Source organism: Rhipicephalus microplus, chromosome 5 (assembly GCF_043290135.1).
Source record: "Rhipicephalus microplus isolate Deutch F79 chromosome 5, USDA_Rmic, whole genome shotgun sequence".
Classification (NCBI taxonomy): domain Eukaryota; kingdom Metazoa; phylum Arthropoda; class Arachnida; order Ixodida; family Ixodidae; genus Rhipicephalus; species Rhipicephalus microplus.
In genome coordinates this window covers 164,798,659-164,812,394 of record NC_134704.1, presented here as the reverse complement: position 1 = coordinate 164,812,394, position 13,736 = coordinate 164,798,659, and the positions used below count along the sequence as shown (strand labels likewise).

Here is a 13,736-nt window from a genome sequence, read left to right as displayed (position 1 = left end):
TATTATTTTCATCTATCTGTCTATCTACTTATTTGTCTGTCTACAAAGTACTTGTCCTTTACCTCTGCTTCATGGACAGATGGCCGAGTAAAACATGCTACCACGTGTGTGCGAATGGCTACCCAAAGTGGACTCGGTGGCGACAACGTAGCACTTCTGACTCCAGATCAGAAGGTTGCGTGTTCGAATCGCGTCCGCGTCCAATTCTTTTATTTTATATTTTCATGTGTTTATCTACCTATTTGTCTGTCTACAATTATTTGTCCCTTTACCTGTGCTTCATCGACAGAAGGCCGAGCAAAACATGCTATCGCGTGTGTGCGAACGGCTACCCCAAGCGGCACGGTGGCGCAACGGTAGCGCGTCTGACTCCAGATCAGAAGGTTGCGTGTTCGAATCACGTCCGGGTCAAAATCTCTCTTTATTATATTCATCCATCTGTCTATATACTTATTTGTCCGTCTACAATGACTTGTCCTTTACCTGTGCTTAATCGACAGAAAGCAGAACAAAACATCCTACCGCGTGTGTGCGAACGGCTACCCTAAGCGGTCTCAGTGGCGCAGTGGTACCACGTCTGACTCCAGATCAGAAGGTTGCGTATTCGAATCACGTCTGGGTCAAATTTTCTTTTTATTTATTTTATCTATCTGTCTATCTACCTATTTGTCTGTCTAAAGTGACTCGTCCCTTTACCTGTGCTTCATCGACAGAAGGCCGAGCAAAACATTCTACCGCGCGTGTGCGAACGGCTACCCTAAGCGGACTCGGTGGCGCAACGGTAGCGCGTCTGACTCCTGATCAGAAGGTTTCGTGTTCGAATCAAGTTTGGGTCAAGTTTTTTTTAAGATTTTCATATATCTGTCTATCTACCTATTTGTCTCTCTACAATGACTTGTCTCTTTACCTGTGCTCAATCGACAGAATGCCGAGCAAAACCTGCTACCGTGTGTGTGCAAAAGATCACCCTAAGTAGACTCGGTGCCGCAACGGGAACGCGTCTTTTTCCAGATGAGAAGGTCAAGTGTTCTAATCACGTCTGGTTCAACTTATTTTTCTCATTTTCATTTATCTGTCTATCCATTTCTCTGTCTATGTACAAGGACTTGTGCCTTTACCCATGCTTCATAAACAGAAGGCCGAGCAAAACATGCTACCGTGTGTATGCGAGAGACCACCCACATAGACTCAATGAGTGCCGCAACGGTAACGAGTCTTTCTCCAGATCAGAAGGTTAAGTGTTCGTATCACGTCCGGTTCAAGTTCTCTTTATTTTCATTTTCATCTATCCGTCTATCCATTTCTCTGTCTATGTACAATGACTTGTGCCTTTACCCATGCTTCATAGACAGAAGGCCGAGCAAAACATTCTACCCTGTGTGTGCAAAAGACCACCCTAAGTAGATTCGGTGCCGCAACGGTAACGCGTCGTTTTACAGATAAGAAGGTTAAGTGTTCGAATCACATCAGGTTTAGGCTCTTTTTTTCATTTTCATCTATCTGTCTATCCATTTCGCTGTCTATGTACAATGACTTGTCCCCCTACCCATGCTTCATAGACAAAAGGCCGAGCAAAAGATGCTACCGTGTGTGTGCAAAAGACCACCCACATAGACTCAGTGCTGCAACAGTAACGCGTCTTTCTCCAAATCAGAAGGTTAAGTTCCAGATGAGAAGGTTGCGTGTTCGAATAACGTCCGGGTCAAATTGTCATTTTAATTATTTTCAGCTGTGTATGTACCTATTTGTCTGTCTACAATGACTTGTCTCTTTACCTGTGCTTCATCGACAGAAGGCCGAGCAAAACATGCTACCGCGTGGGTGCGAACGGCTACTCTAAGCGGACTCTGTGGCGCAACGGAAGCGCGTCTGAATCCAGCTCAGATGGTTGTGCCTTCGAATCACGTCCGCATGAAATTATCTTTTTGCTATTTTCTTCTATCTATCTATCTACCTTTTTGTCTGTCTACAATGTCTTGTCCCTTTACCTGTGCTTCATCGACAGAAGGCCGAGCAAAACATGCTACCACGTGTGTGCGAAGGGCTACTCTATAAGCGGACTCGGTGTCGCAACCGCAGCGCGTCTGACTCCTGATCAGAAGGTTTCGTGTTCGAATCAAGTTTGGGTCAAATTCTCTTTTTTATTAGTTTCATCTATCCGTCTATCTACCTATTTGTCTCTCTACAATGACTTGTCTCTTTACCTGTGCTCAATCGACAGAAGACCGAGCAAAACATGCTACCGTGTGTGTGCAAAAGACCACCCTAAGTAGACTCGGTGCCACAGCGGGAACATGTCTTTTTCCAGACCAGAAGGTTAAGTGTTGTGATCACGTCTGGTTCAACTTATTTTTTTCATTTTCAGTTATCTGTCTATCTATTTCTCTGTCTATGTACAAGGACTTGTCCCTTTACCCATGCTTCATAGACAGAAGGCCGAGCAAGATATCCTACCGTGTGTGTGCGAAAGACCACCCACATAAACTCAGTCCGCAACGGTAACGCGTCTTTCTCCATATCAGAAGGTTAAGTGTTCGTATCACGTCCGGTTCAAGTTCTTTTTTTCATTTTCATTTATCTGTCTATCCATTTCTCTGTGTATGTACAATGACTCGTCCCTTTACCCATGCTTCATGGACAGAAGGCTGAGCGAAACATGCTACCATGTGTGTGCAAAAGACCACAATTAGTAGACTCGGTGCCGCAACGGTAACACGTCTTTTTCCAGATCAGAAGGTTAAGTGTTCTAATCACATCCGGTTAAAGTTCTCTTTTTTTCATTGTCATCTATCTGTCTATCCGTTTCACTGTCTGTGTACAATGACTTGTTCTTTTACCCATGCTTCATAGACAGAAGGCCGAGAAAAAGATGCTACCGTGTGTGTGCAAAAGACCACCTACATAGACTCAGTGCCGCAACGGTATCGCGTCTTTCTCCAAATCAGAAGGTTAAGTTCCAGATGAGAAGGTTGCGTGTTCGAATCACCTCTGGGTCCATTTCTCATTTTTATTATTTTCATCTGTGTATATACGTATTTGTCTGTCTACAATGACTTGTCTCTTTACGTGTGCTTCATCGACAGAAGGCAGAGGAAAACATGCTACCGCGTGTGTGCGAACGGCTACCCTAAGCGGACTCAGTGGCACATTGGTAGCTTGTCTGACTCCAGATCAGAAGGTTGCGTGTTCGAATCACGTCCGGGTGAAATTCTCCCTTTATTATTTTCATCGATCTGTCTATCTACTTATTTGTCTGTCTACAATGACTTGTCTTTTACCTGTGCTTCATGGACAGATGGCCGAGTAAAACATGCTAACGCGTGTGTGCGAATGGCTACCCAAAGTGGGCTCGGTGGCGACACGGTAGCACGTCTGTCTCCAGATCAGAAGGTTGCGTGTTCGAATCACGACCGCGTCAAATTCTCATATTTTTTATTTTCATCTGTTTATCTACCTATTTGTCTGTCTACAATGACTTGTCCCTTCACCAGTGCTTCATCGACAGAAGGCCGAGCAAAACATGCTACCACGTGTGTGCGAACGGCTACGCTAAGCGGACTCGGTGGCGCAACAGTAGCGCGTCTGACTCCAGATCAGAAGGTTGCGCGTTCGAATGGCATGCGGGTCTAATTCTCTTTTTATCATTTTCAGCTATCTGTCTATCTACTTATTTGTCTGTCTACAATGACTTGTCTCTTTTCCTGTGCTTCATCGACAGAAGGCTGAGCAAACCATGCTACCACGTGTGTGCGAACGGCTACCCTAAGCGGACTCGGTGGCGCAACGGTAGCGCGTCTGACTTCAGATCTGAAGGTTGCGTGTTCGAATCATGTCCGGGTCAAATTCTCTTTTTAAAATTATTTTCATCTATTTATATATCTACTTATTTGTCTCTTTCACTGACTTGTCCCTTTACCTGTGCTTCATCGACAGAAGGCCGAGAAAAACATGCTACCGCGTGTGTGCGAACGGCTACCCTAAGCGGACTCGGTGGCGCAAAGGTAGCGCGTCTGACTCCAGCTCAGATGGTTGCGCGTTCGAATCACGTCCGGGTCAAATTCTTTTTTTATTATTTCCATCTATCTGTCTATCTACTTATTTGTCTCTCTACAATGACTTGTCTCTTTATCTGTGCTCAATCGACAGAATGCCGAGCAAAACATGCTACCGTGTGTGTGCAAAAGACCACCCTAAGTAGACTCGGTGCCGCAACGGGAACGCGTCTTTTTCCAGATCAGAAGGTTAAGTGTTCTGATCACGTCTGGTTCAACTTATTTTTTTCATTTTCATTTATCTGTCTATCCATTTCTCTGTCTATGTACAATGACTTGTCCCTTTACCCATGCTTTATAGACAGAATGCCGAGCAAAACATGCTACCCTGTGTGTGCAAAAGACCACCCTAAGTACACTCGGTGCCGCAACGATAACGCGTAATTTTACAGATAAGAAGGTTAAGTGTTCGAATCACATCAGGTTTAGGTTCTTTTTTCATTTTCATCTATCTGTCTATCCATTTCGCTGTCTATGTACAATGACTCGTCCCTTTACCCATGCTTCATAGACAGAAGGCCGAGCAAAAGATGCTACCGTGTGTGTGCAAAAGACCACCCACATACACTCAGTGCTGCAACAGTAACGCGTCTTTCTCCAAATCAGAAGGTTAAGTTCCACATGAGAAGGTTGCGTGTTCGAATCACGTCCGAGTCAAATTGTCATTTTTATTATTTTCAGCTGTGTATATACCTATTTGTCTGTCTACAATGACTTGTCCCTTTACCTGTGCTTCATCGACAGAAGGCCGAGCAAAACATGCTACCGCGTGTGTGCGAAGGGCTACCCTATAAGCGGACTCGGTGTCGCAACCGTAGCGCGTCTGACTCCTGATCAGAAGGTTGCGTGTTCGAATCATGTTTGGATCAAATTCTCTTTTTTATTATTTTCATCTATCTATCTACTTATTTGTCTGTCGACAATGACTTGTCCCTTTTCCTGTGTTCATCGACAGAAGGCCGAACAAAACATGCTACCGCGCGTGTGCGAACGGCTACCCTAAGCGGACTCGGTGGCAAAGTGGTAGCGCGTCTGACTCCAGATAAGAAAGTTGCTTGTTCGAATCACGCCCGGGTCAAATTCTCTTTTTAATATTTTCATCTATCTGTCTATCTACTTATTTGTCTGTCTTCATCGACTTGTCCCTTTACCTGTGCTTCATCGACAGAAGGCCGAGCAATACCTGCTACCACATGTGAGCGAACGGCTACCCTAAGCGGTCTCAGTGGCGCAACGGTAGCGCGTCTGACTCCAGATTAGAAGGTTGAGTGTTCGAATCACGTCCGGGTCAAATTCTTTTTTTCATTATTTTCATCTATTTGTCTATTTTGTTATTTGTCTGTCTACAATGACATGTCTCCTTACCTGTGCTTCATCGACAGAAGGCCGAGCAAAACATTCTACGGCGTGTGTGCGAACGGCTACCCTAAGTGGGCTCGGTGGCGACACAGTAGCACGTCTGACTCCAGATCAGAAGGTTGCGCGTACAAATCACGTCCGGGTCAAATTCTCATTTTTAATATTTTCATCTGTGTATATACTTATTTGTCAGTCTACAATGACTTGTCTCTTTACCTGTGCTTCATTGACTGAAGGACGAGCAAAACATGCTACCGCGTGTGTGCGAACCCTAAGCGGACTCGGTGGCGCAGCGGTACCACGTCTGACTCCAGATCAGAAGATTGCGTGTTCTAATCACGTCCGGGTCAAATTTTCATTTTTAATATTTTCATCTGTGTATATACTTATTTAGTGCGGCGATGGCGTAGTGGTTAGAGCATCCGCCTCGCATGCAAGAGGTCCGTGGTTCAAAACCCGGTGCCGAGCAGTTCCCAACCGGATAAAAAAAATCCGCGTGTTGATGGAACTGCATTAAGAGGCCTGGGGGTGCGGCCTCACCGTTAACCACCGTCGGGAACGCATTCCCTCACTAGAGAAGAATTGGCCACCCTGGTGCAGTATCTGGCCACTACCTCCCACATGCACACGTCAAATAACTCACGGCCCTCATCCGCAGCAGCTGCGAAGCAACTGACCACGGCGGCGGTCAGATCTGCAACGCAGCAGAGGGTGCTAAGAATCTCTGGATCCGGACAGGCCGCCATTGGAACCTGAACTTGGCAACATTTAACGCTAGAACCTTATCTATTGAGGGAAGTCTAGCTGTACTATTCGAGATAGAGGGTGTTAAATGGGATATAGTAGGGCTCAGTGAGGTTAGGAGGCCAGATGAGGCCTATACTGTGCTACAGAATGGGCACGTCCTTTGCTATCGGGGCTTGGCAGACAGAAGAGAACTGGGAGTGGGGTTCTTAATTCACATAAACATAGCTGGCAACATAGAGGAATACTATAGCAATAATGAAAGGGTGGTAGGTATTGTTATTAAACTGAATAATGAATAAAAAATTCACGATGAAGGTAGTACAGGCTTACGCGCCTACATCCAGCCATGATGACGCTTCAGTTGAAAGCTTCTATGAAGACGTGGAATCGGCAATGAGTAAGGTAAAAACACAGTATACTATAGTGATGGGCGACTTTAATGCAAACGTAGGGAAGAAGCAGGCTGGAGACCAGGCAGTAGGAGATTATGGCATCGGCACTAGAAACGCCAGAGGAGAGCTACTAGTAGAATTCGCAGAACGCAATAATTTGCGGATTTTGAATACCTTCTATCGAAAACGAGAAAACCGCAAGTGGACATAGAGGAGCCTTAATGGTGAAAATAAAAACGAAATAGACATTATAATGACTGCACACCCAGGAATCGTGCAGGATGTGGAAGTGGTTGGCAAGGTACGATGCAGTGACCATAGAATGGTACGATCTCGAATTCGCCTAGACTTGAAGAAGGAACGACAGAAACTGATACGCAAGAATCCAATCAATGAGCTAGTACTGAGAGGGAAAGTGCAGGAATTCAGAGTGTCGCTGCAGAACAGGTACTCGGCTCTTAGTGAGGAAACTAACCTTAGCGTAGACACAATGATTGATAATCTGACGAGTATCATTACGGAGTGTACAGTGGAAGTTGAAGGCAGGGTAGTTAGACAGGACACTGGCAAGCTTTCCCAGGAAACGAAGAACCTAATTAAGAAGCGTCAAATCATGAAAGTCTCAAGTACAACAGACAAAATTGAACTGGCAGAGCTTTCGAAGTTGAATAATAGGCGTAAGATATGCGATGTAAGAAGGTATAACATGGAGAGAATTGAACACGCTCTGAAAAACGGAGGAAGCGTCAAAGCAGTGAAGAGGAAACTTGGGATAGGCAAAAGTGGAATGTAAGCACTAAGGGACAAAGAAGGCAAAATAACTACCAATATGGATAGGATAGTTAAAATAGCGGAGGAGTTTTACAGAGATCTGTACAGTAGCCGAGACAACCACGACCTTAATACTATAAGAACTAGCAGTAACCCAGATGACACCCCACCAGTAATGATAGGAGAAGTCAGAAAAGCTTTGGAGAGCATGCAAAGAGGCGAAGCTGCTGGTGAGGATCAGGTAACATCAGACCTACATAAAGATGGAGGACAGATTGTGTTAGAAAAACTAGCCACCCTGTTTACGAGGTGTCTCCTGACGGGAAGGGTATCAGAGTCTTGGAAGAACGCTAACATGATCCTAATACATAAGAAAGGAGATGACAAGGACTTGAAGAATTACAGGCCGATCAGCTTGCTCTTTCTAGTATACAAGCTATTTACAAAGGTAATTGCTAACAGAGTAAAGAGAACATTAGAATGCAATCAACCAAAGGAACAAGCAGGATTTCGAACAGGCTACTCAACAATTGACCACATTCATACTATCAATCAGGCAATAGAGAAATGCTCAGAGTATAACCAACCACTATACATAGCCTTCATAGATTACGAGAAGGCGTTTGATTCAGTAGAAATATCAGCCGTCATGCAGACACTGCGGAATCAGGGCGTAGATGAAGTATATATAAACATTCTGGAAGAAATCTACAGGGGATCAACTGCTACCATAGTGCTTCATAAAGAAAGCAACAGAATACCAATCAAGAAGGGTGTAAGGCCGGGGGACACAATCTCCCCAATGCTATTTACCACCTGCTTACAGGAGGTTTTCAGAAGCCTAGAATGGGAACAGTTAGGGATAAGAGTTAATGGAGAATACCTTAGTAACTTGCGCTTCGCCGATGACATTGCATTGCTGAGTAATTCAGGGGACGAATTGCAACTCATGATTACAAAGTTAGACAACGAGAGCAGAAAGGTGGGTCTTAAAACTAATCTGCAGAAAACGAAAGTAATGTACAACAACCTCAGAAAGGAGCAGCGCTTCGAGATATGTTATAGTGCACTTAAAGTTGTAAAAGACTATGTCTACTTAGGGCAGGTAATAATAACCGCAGAGCCTAACCACGAGATTGAAGTAACTAGAAGAATAAGAACTAGAAGTAACTAGAAGAAACGGGGGTTAAGGATATCACAGTTGAAATAAAGAAGAGGAAATGGACATGGGCCGGGCATGTAGCGCGTAGACAGCATAACCGCTGGTCATTAAGGGTAGCTAACTGGATTCCCAGAGAAGGGAAGCGGGTTAGGGGGAGAAAGAAGGTTAGGTGGGCAGATGAGATTAAGAAGTTTGCCTGCATAAATTGGCAGCAGCAAGCACAGGACCGGGTTATCTGGCGGAACATGGGAGAGGCCTTTGTCCTGCAGTGGACGTAGTTAGGCTGATGATGATGATGATGATGATGATGATGATGATGATGATGATGATGTTGATGATGATGATGATGATATACTTATTTGTCTGTCTTCAATGACTTGTCTTTTTACCTGTGCTTCATCGACAGAAGGCCGAGCAAACCATGCTACCACGTGTGTGCGAACGGCTACCCTAAGCGGACTCGGTGGCGCAACGGTAGCGCGTCTGACTCCAGATCAGAAAGTTGCGCGTTCGAATCACGTCCGGGTCAAATTCTCTTTTTTATTATTTGCATGTATCTGTCTATCTACTTATTTGTCTGTCTACAATGATTTGTCTGTCTACAATGATTTGTCTTTTTAAGTGTGCTTCATCGACAGATGGCCGAGCAAAACATGTTACCGCGTGTGTGTGAACGGTGCCATAAGTGGACTCGGTGGCGACACGGTAGCACGTCTGACTCCAGATCAGAAGGTTGCGTGTTCAAATTACGTCTGGGTCAAAGTCTCAATTTTAATATTTTCATCTGTGTATATACTTATTTGTCTGTCTACAAGGAATTGTCTCTTTACCTGTGCTTATTCGACTGAAGGCCGAGGAAAACATGCTACCGCGTGTGTGTGAACGGCTACCCTAAGCGGACTCGGTGGCACAACGGTAGCACGTCGGACTCCAGATCAGTGTTGCGTGTTTGAATCACGTCCGGGTCAAATTCTCTTTTTATTATTTTCTTCTATCTGTCTATCTACTTATTTGTCTGTCTACAATGACTGGTCTCTTCACCTGTGCTTCATCGACAGAAGGCCGAGCAAACCATGCTACCCCGTGTGTGCGAATGGCTACCCTAAGCGGAATCGGTGGCGCAACGGTAGCGCGTCTGAATACAGATCAGAAAGTTGCGCGTTCGAGTCACGTCCGGGTCAAATTCTCTTTTTTATTATTTGCATCTATCTGTCTATCTACTTATTTGTCTGTCTATAATGACTTGTTTTTTTACCTGTGATTCATAGACAGAAGGCCGAGCAAAAAACGCTACCACGTGTGTGCGAATGGCTACCCTAAGCGGAATCGGTGGCGCAACGGTAGCGCGTCTGAATACAGATCAGAAAGTTGCGCGTTCGAGTCACGTCCGGGTCAAATTCTCTTTTTAATATTTTCATATATCTATCTATCTACAGTTTTGTCTGTCTACAATGACTTGTCTCTTTACCTGTGCTTCATCGACAGAAGGCCGAGCAAACCATGCTACCACGTGTGTGCGAACGGCTACCCTGAGCGGACTCGGTGGCGCAATGGTAGCGCGTCTGACTCCAGATCAGAAGGTTGTGCGTTGGAATTACGTCCAGGTCAAATTCTCTTTTTTAATATTTTCATCTGTGTATATACTTATTTGTCTGTCTAGAATGACTTGTCTCTTTACCTGTGCTTTATCGACTGAAGGCCGAGCAAAACATGCTACTGATTGGGTGTGAACTGCTACCCTAAGCGGACTCGGTGGCACAACGGTAGCGCGTCGGACTCCAGATCAGTGTTGCGTGTTCGAATCACGTCCGGGTCAAATTCTCTTTTTTATTATTTTCATCTATCTGTCTATCTACCTATTTGCCTGTCTACAATGACTTGTCCCTTTTCCTTTGCTTCATCGGCAGAATGCCGAACAAAACATGCTACCGCGTGTGTGCTAACGGCTACCCTAAGTGGACTCGGTGGCGCAGTGGTAGCGCGTCTGACTCCAGATCAGAAGGTTGCGTCTTCGAATCACGTCCGGGTCCAATTCTTTTTTTATTATTTTCATCTATCTGTCTATCTACTTATTTGTCTGTCTACATCGACTTGTTCCTTTACCTGTGCTTCATCGACAGAAGGCCGAGCAAAACATGCTAACACATGTGAGCGAACGGCTACCTTAAGCGGACTCAGTGGCGCAACGGTTGCGCGTCTGACACCAGATCAGAAGGTTGCGTGTTCGAATCACGTCCGGGTCATATTCTTTTTTTCATTATTTCCATCTATTTGTCTATTTTGTTATTTGTATGTATACAACGACATGTCCCTTTACCTGTGCTTCATCGACAGAAGGCCGAGCAAAACATGCTACGGCATGTGCGCGAACGGATACCCTAAGTGGGCTCGGTGGCGACACGAAAGCACGTCTGACTCCAGATCAGAAGGTTGCGTGTTAAAATCACGTCCGGGTCAAGTTTTCATTTTTGATATTTTCACCTGTGTATATACTTATTTGTCTGTCTACAACGACTTGTCTCTTTACCTGTGCTTCATTGAATGAAGGCCGAGCAAAACATGCTACCGCGTGTGTGCGAACAGCTACCCTAAGCGGACTCGGTGGCGCAGCGGTACCACGTCTGACTCCAGATCAGAAGGTTGCGTGTTCCAATCACGTCCGGGTCAAATTTTCATTTTTAATATTTTCTTCTGTGTATATACTTATTTGTCTGTCTACAATGACTTGTCCCTTTTCCTGTGCTTCATCGGCAGAATGCCGAACAAAACATGCTACCGCGTGTGTGCTAACGGCTACCCTAAGTGGACTCGGTGGCGCAGTGGTAGCGCGTCTGACTCCAGATCAGAAAGTTGCTTGTTCGAATCAGGTCCGGGTCAAATGCTCTTTTTATCATTTTCATCTATATGTCTATCTACTTATTTGTCTGTCTACAATGACTTGTCCCTTTACCTGTGCTTCATCGACAAAAGGCCGAGCAAAACATGCTACCACGTGTGTGCGAACGGTGCCCTAAGTGGACTCGGTGGCGACACGGTAGCACGTCTGACTCCAGATCAGAAGGTTGCGTGTTCAAATCACGTCCGGGTCAAATTCTCATTTTTAATATTTTCATCTGTGTATATACTTATTTGTCTGTCTACAATGACTTGTCTCTTTACCTGTGCTTTATCGACTGAAGGCGGAGGAAAACATGCTACCGCGTTTGTGTGAACGGCTACCCTAAGCGGACTCGGTGGCCAAACGGTAGCACGTCGGACTCCAGATCAGTGTTGCGTGTTCGAATCACGTCCGGGTCAAATTCTCTTTTTTATTATTTTCATCTATCTGTCTATCTACTTATTTGTCTGTCTACAATGACTGGTCCCTTCACCTGTGCTTCATCGACAGAAGGCCGAGCAAACCATGCTACCCCGTGTGTGCGAACGGCTACCCTAAGCGGAATCGGTGGCGCAACGGTAGCGCGTCTGAATACAGATCAGAAAGTTGCGCGTTCGAGTCACGTCCGGGTCAAATTCTCTTTTTTATTATTTGCATCTATCTGTCTATCTACTTATTTGTCTGTCTATAATGACTTGTTTTTTTACCTGTGCTTCATAGACAGAAGGCCGAGCAAAAAATGCTACCACGTGTGTGCGAATGGCTACCCTAAGCGGAATCGGTGGCGCAACGGTAGCGCGTCTGAATACAGATCAGAAAGTTGCGCGTTCGAGTCACGTCCGGGTCAAATTCTCTTTTTAATATTTTCATATATCTATCTATCTACAGTTTTGTCTGTCTACAATGACTTGTCTCTTTACCTGTGCTTCATCGACAGAAGGCCGAGCAAACCATGCTACCACGTGTGTGCGAACGGCTACCCTGAGCGGACTCGGTGGCGCAACGGTAGCGCGTCTGACTCCAGATCAGAAGGTTGTGCGTTGGAATTACGTCCAGGTCAAATTCTCTTTTTATTATTATCATCCATCTGTCTATCTACCTATTCGTCTGTCTACAATGACTTGTCCCTTTACCTGTGCTTCTTCGACAGAAGAGCGAGCAAACCATGCTACCACTTGTGTACGAACGGCTACCCTAAGCAGACTCGGTGGCGCAATGGTAGCGCGTCTGACTCCAGATCAGAAGGTTGCGCGTTCGAATCACGTCCGGGTCAAATTCTCATGTTTAATATTTTCATCTGTGTATATACTTATTTGTCTGTCTAGAATGACTTGTCTCTTTACCTGTGCTTTATCGACTGAAGGCCGAGCAAAACATGCTACTGATTGGGTGTGAACTGCTACCCTAAGCGGACTCGGTGGCACTACGGTAGCGCGTCGGACTCCAGATCAGTGTTGCGTGTTCGAATCACGTCCGGGTCAAATTCTCTTTTTTATTATTTTCATCTATCTGTCTATCTACCTATTTGCCTGTCTACAATGACTTGTCCCTTTTCCTTTGCTTCATCGGCAGAATGCCGAACAAAACATGCTACCGCGTGTGTGCTAACGGCTACCCTAAGTGGACTCGGTGGCGCAGTGGTAGCGCGTCTGACTCCAGATCAGAAGGTTGCGTCTTCGAATCACGTCCGGGTCCAATTCTTTTTTTATTATTTTCATCTATCTGTCTATCTACTTATTTGTCTGTCTACAGCGACTTGTTCCTTTACCTGTGCTTCATCGACAGAAGGCCGAGCAAAACATGCTACCACATGTGAGCGAACGGCTACCTTAAGCGGACTCAGTGGCGCAACGGTTGCGCGTCTGACACCAGACCAGAAGGTTGCGTGTTCGAATCACGTCCAGGTCAAATTCTTTTTTTTCATTATTTTCATCTATTTGTCTATTTTGTTATTTGTATGTATACAACGACATGTCCCTTTACCTGTGCTTCATCGACAGAAGGCCGAGCAAAACATGCTACGGCATGTGCGCGAACGGATACCCTAAGTGGGCTCGGTGGCGACACGAAAGCACGTCTGACTCCAGATCAGAAGGTTGCGTGTTAAAATCACGTCCGTGTCAAGTTCTCATTTTTAATATTTTCACCTGTGTATATACTTATTTGTCTGTCTACAACGACTTGTCTCTTTACCTGTGCTTCATTGAATGAAGGCCGAGCAAAACATGCTACCGCGTGTGTGCGAACAGCTACCCTAAGCGGACTCGGTGGCGCAGCGGTACCACGTCTGACTCCAGATCAGAAGGTTGCGTGTTCCAATCACGTCCGGGTCAAATTTTCATTTTTAATATTTTCTTCTGTGTATATACTTATTT

General features: G+C 45.2%; 10 non-coding genes across 10 annotated transcripts; all 10 read left to right on the top strand.

Moving 5' to 3' along the window:
• The first annotated feature begins 339 nt into the window (after positions 1-339).
• On the top strand, positions 340-411 carry TRNAW-CCA (transfer RNA tryptophan (anticodon CCA)). The gene has a single exon. It is a non-coding gene; the product is annotated as a tRNA-Trp (tRNA).
• A 353-nt stretch (positions 412-764) lies between these two features.
• Positions 765-836, top strand: TRNAR-CCU (transfer RNA arginine (anticodon CCU)). Its single transcript has one exon. It is a non-coding gene; the product is annotated as a tRNA-Arg (tRNA).
• A 3,148-nt stretch (positions 837-3,984) lies between these two features.
• Positions 3,985-4,056, top strand: TRNAW-CCA (transfer RNA tryptophan (anticodon CCA)). Its single transcript has one exon. It is a non-coding gene; the product is annotated as a tRNA-Trp (tRNA).
• A 4,884-nt stretch (positions 4,057-8,940) lies between these two features.
• TRNAW-CCA (transfer RNA tryptophan (anticodon CCA)) lies at positions 8,941-9,012 on the top strand. Its single transcript has one exon. It is a non-coding gene; the product is annotated as a tRNA-Trp (tRNA).
• Positions 9,013-10,441: 1,429 nt separating this feature from the next.
• TRNAW-CCA (transfer RNA tryptophan (anticodon CCA)) lies at positions 10,442-10,513 on the top strand. The gene has a single exon. It is a non-coding gene; the product is annotated as a tRNA-Trp (tRNA).
• Positions 10,514-11,078: 565 nt separating this feature from the next.
• On the top strand, positions 11,079-11,150 carry TRNAW-CCA (transfer RNA tryptophan (anticodon CCA)). The gene has a single exon. It is a non-coding gene; the product is annotated as a tRNA-Trp (tRNA).
• A 138-nt stretch (positions 11,151-11,288) lies between these two features.
• On the top strand, positions 11,289-11,360 carry TRNAW-CCA (transfer RNA tryptophan (anticodon CCA)). The gene has a single exon. It is a non-coding gene; the product is annotated as a tRNA-Trp (tRNA).
• Positions 11,361-12,562: 1,202 nt separating this feature from the next.
• On the top strand, positions 12,563-12,634 carry TRNAW-CCA (transfer RNA tryptophan (anticodon CCA)). Its single transcript has one exon. It is a non-coding gene; the product is annotated as a tRNA-Trp (tRNA).
• Positions 12,635-12,984: 350 nt separating this feature from the next.
• Positions 12,985-13,056, top strand: TRNAW-CCA (transfer RNA tryptophan (anticodon CCA)). The gene has a single exon. It is a non-coding gene; the product is annotated as a tRNA-Trp (tRNA).
• A 566-nt stretch (positions 13,057-13,622) lies between these two features.
• TRNAW-CCA (transfer RNA tryptophan (anticodon CCA)) lies at positions 13,623-13,694 on the top strand. Its single transcript has one exon. It is a non-coding gene; the product is annotated as a tRNA-Trp (tRNA).
• The last annotated feature ends 42 nt before the right edge of the window (positions 13,695-13,736 follow it).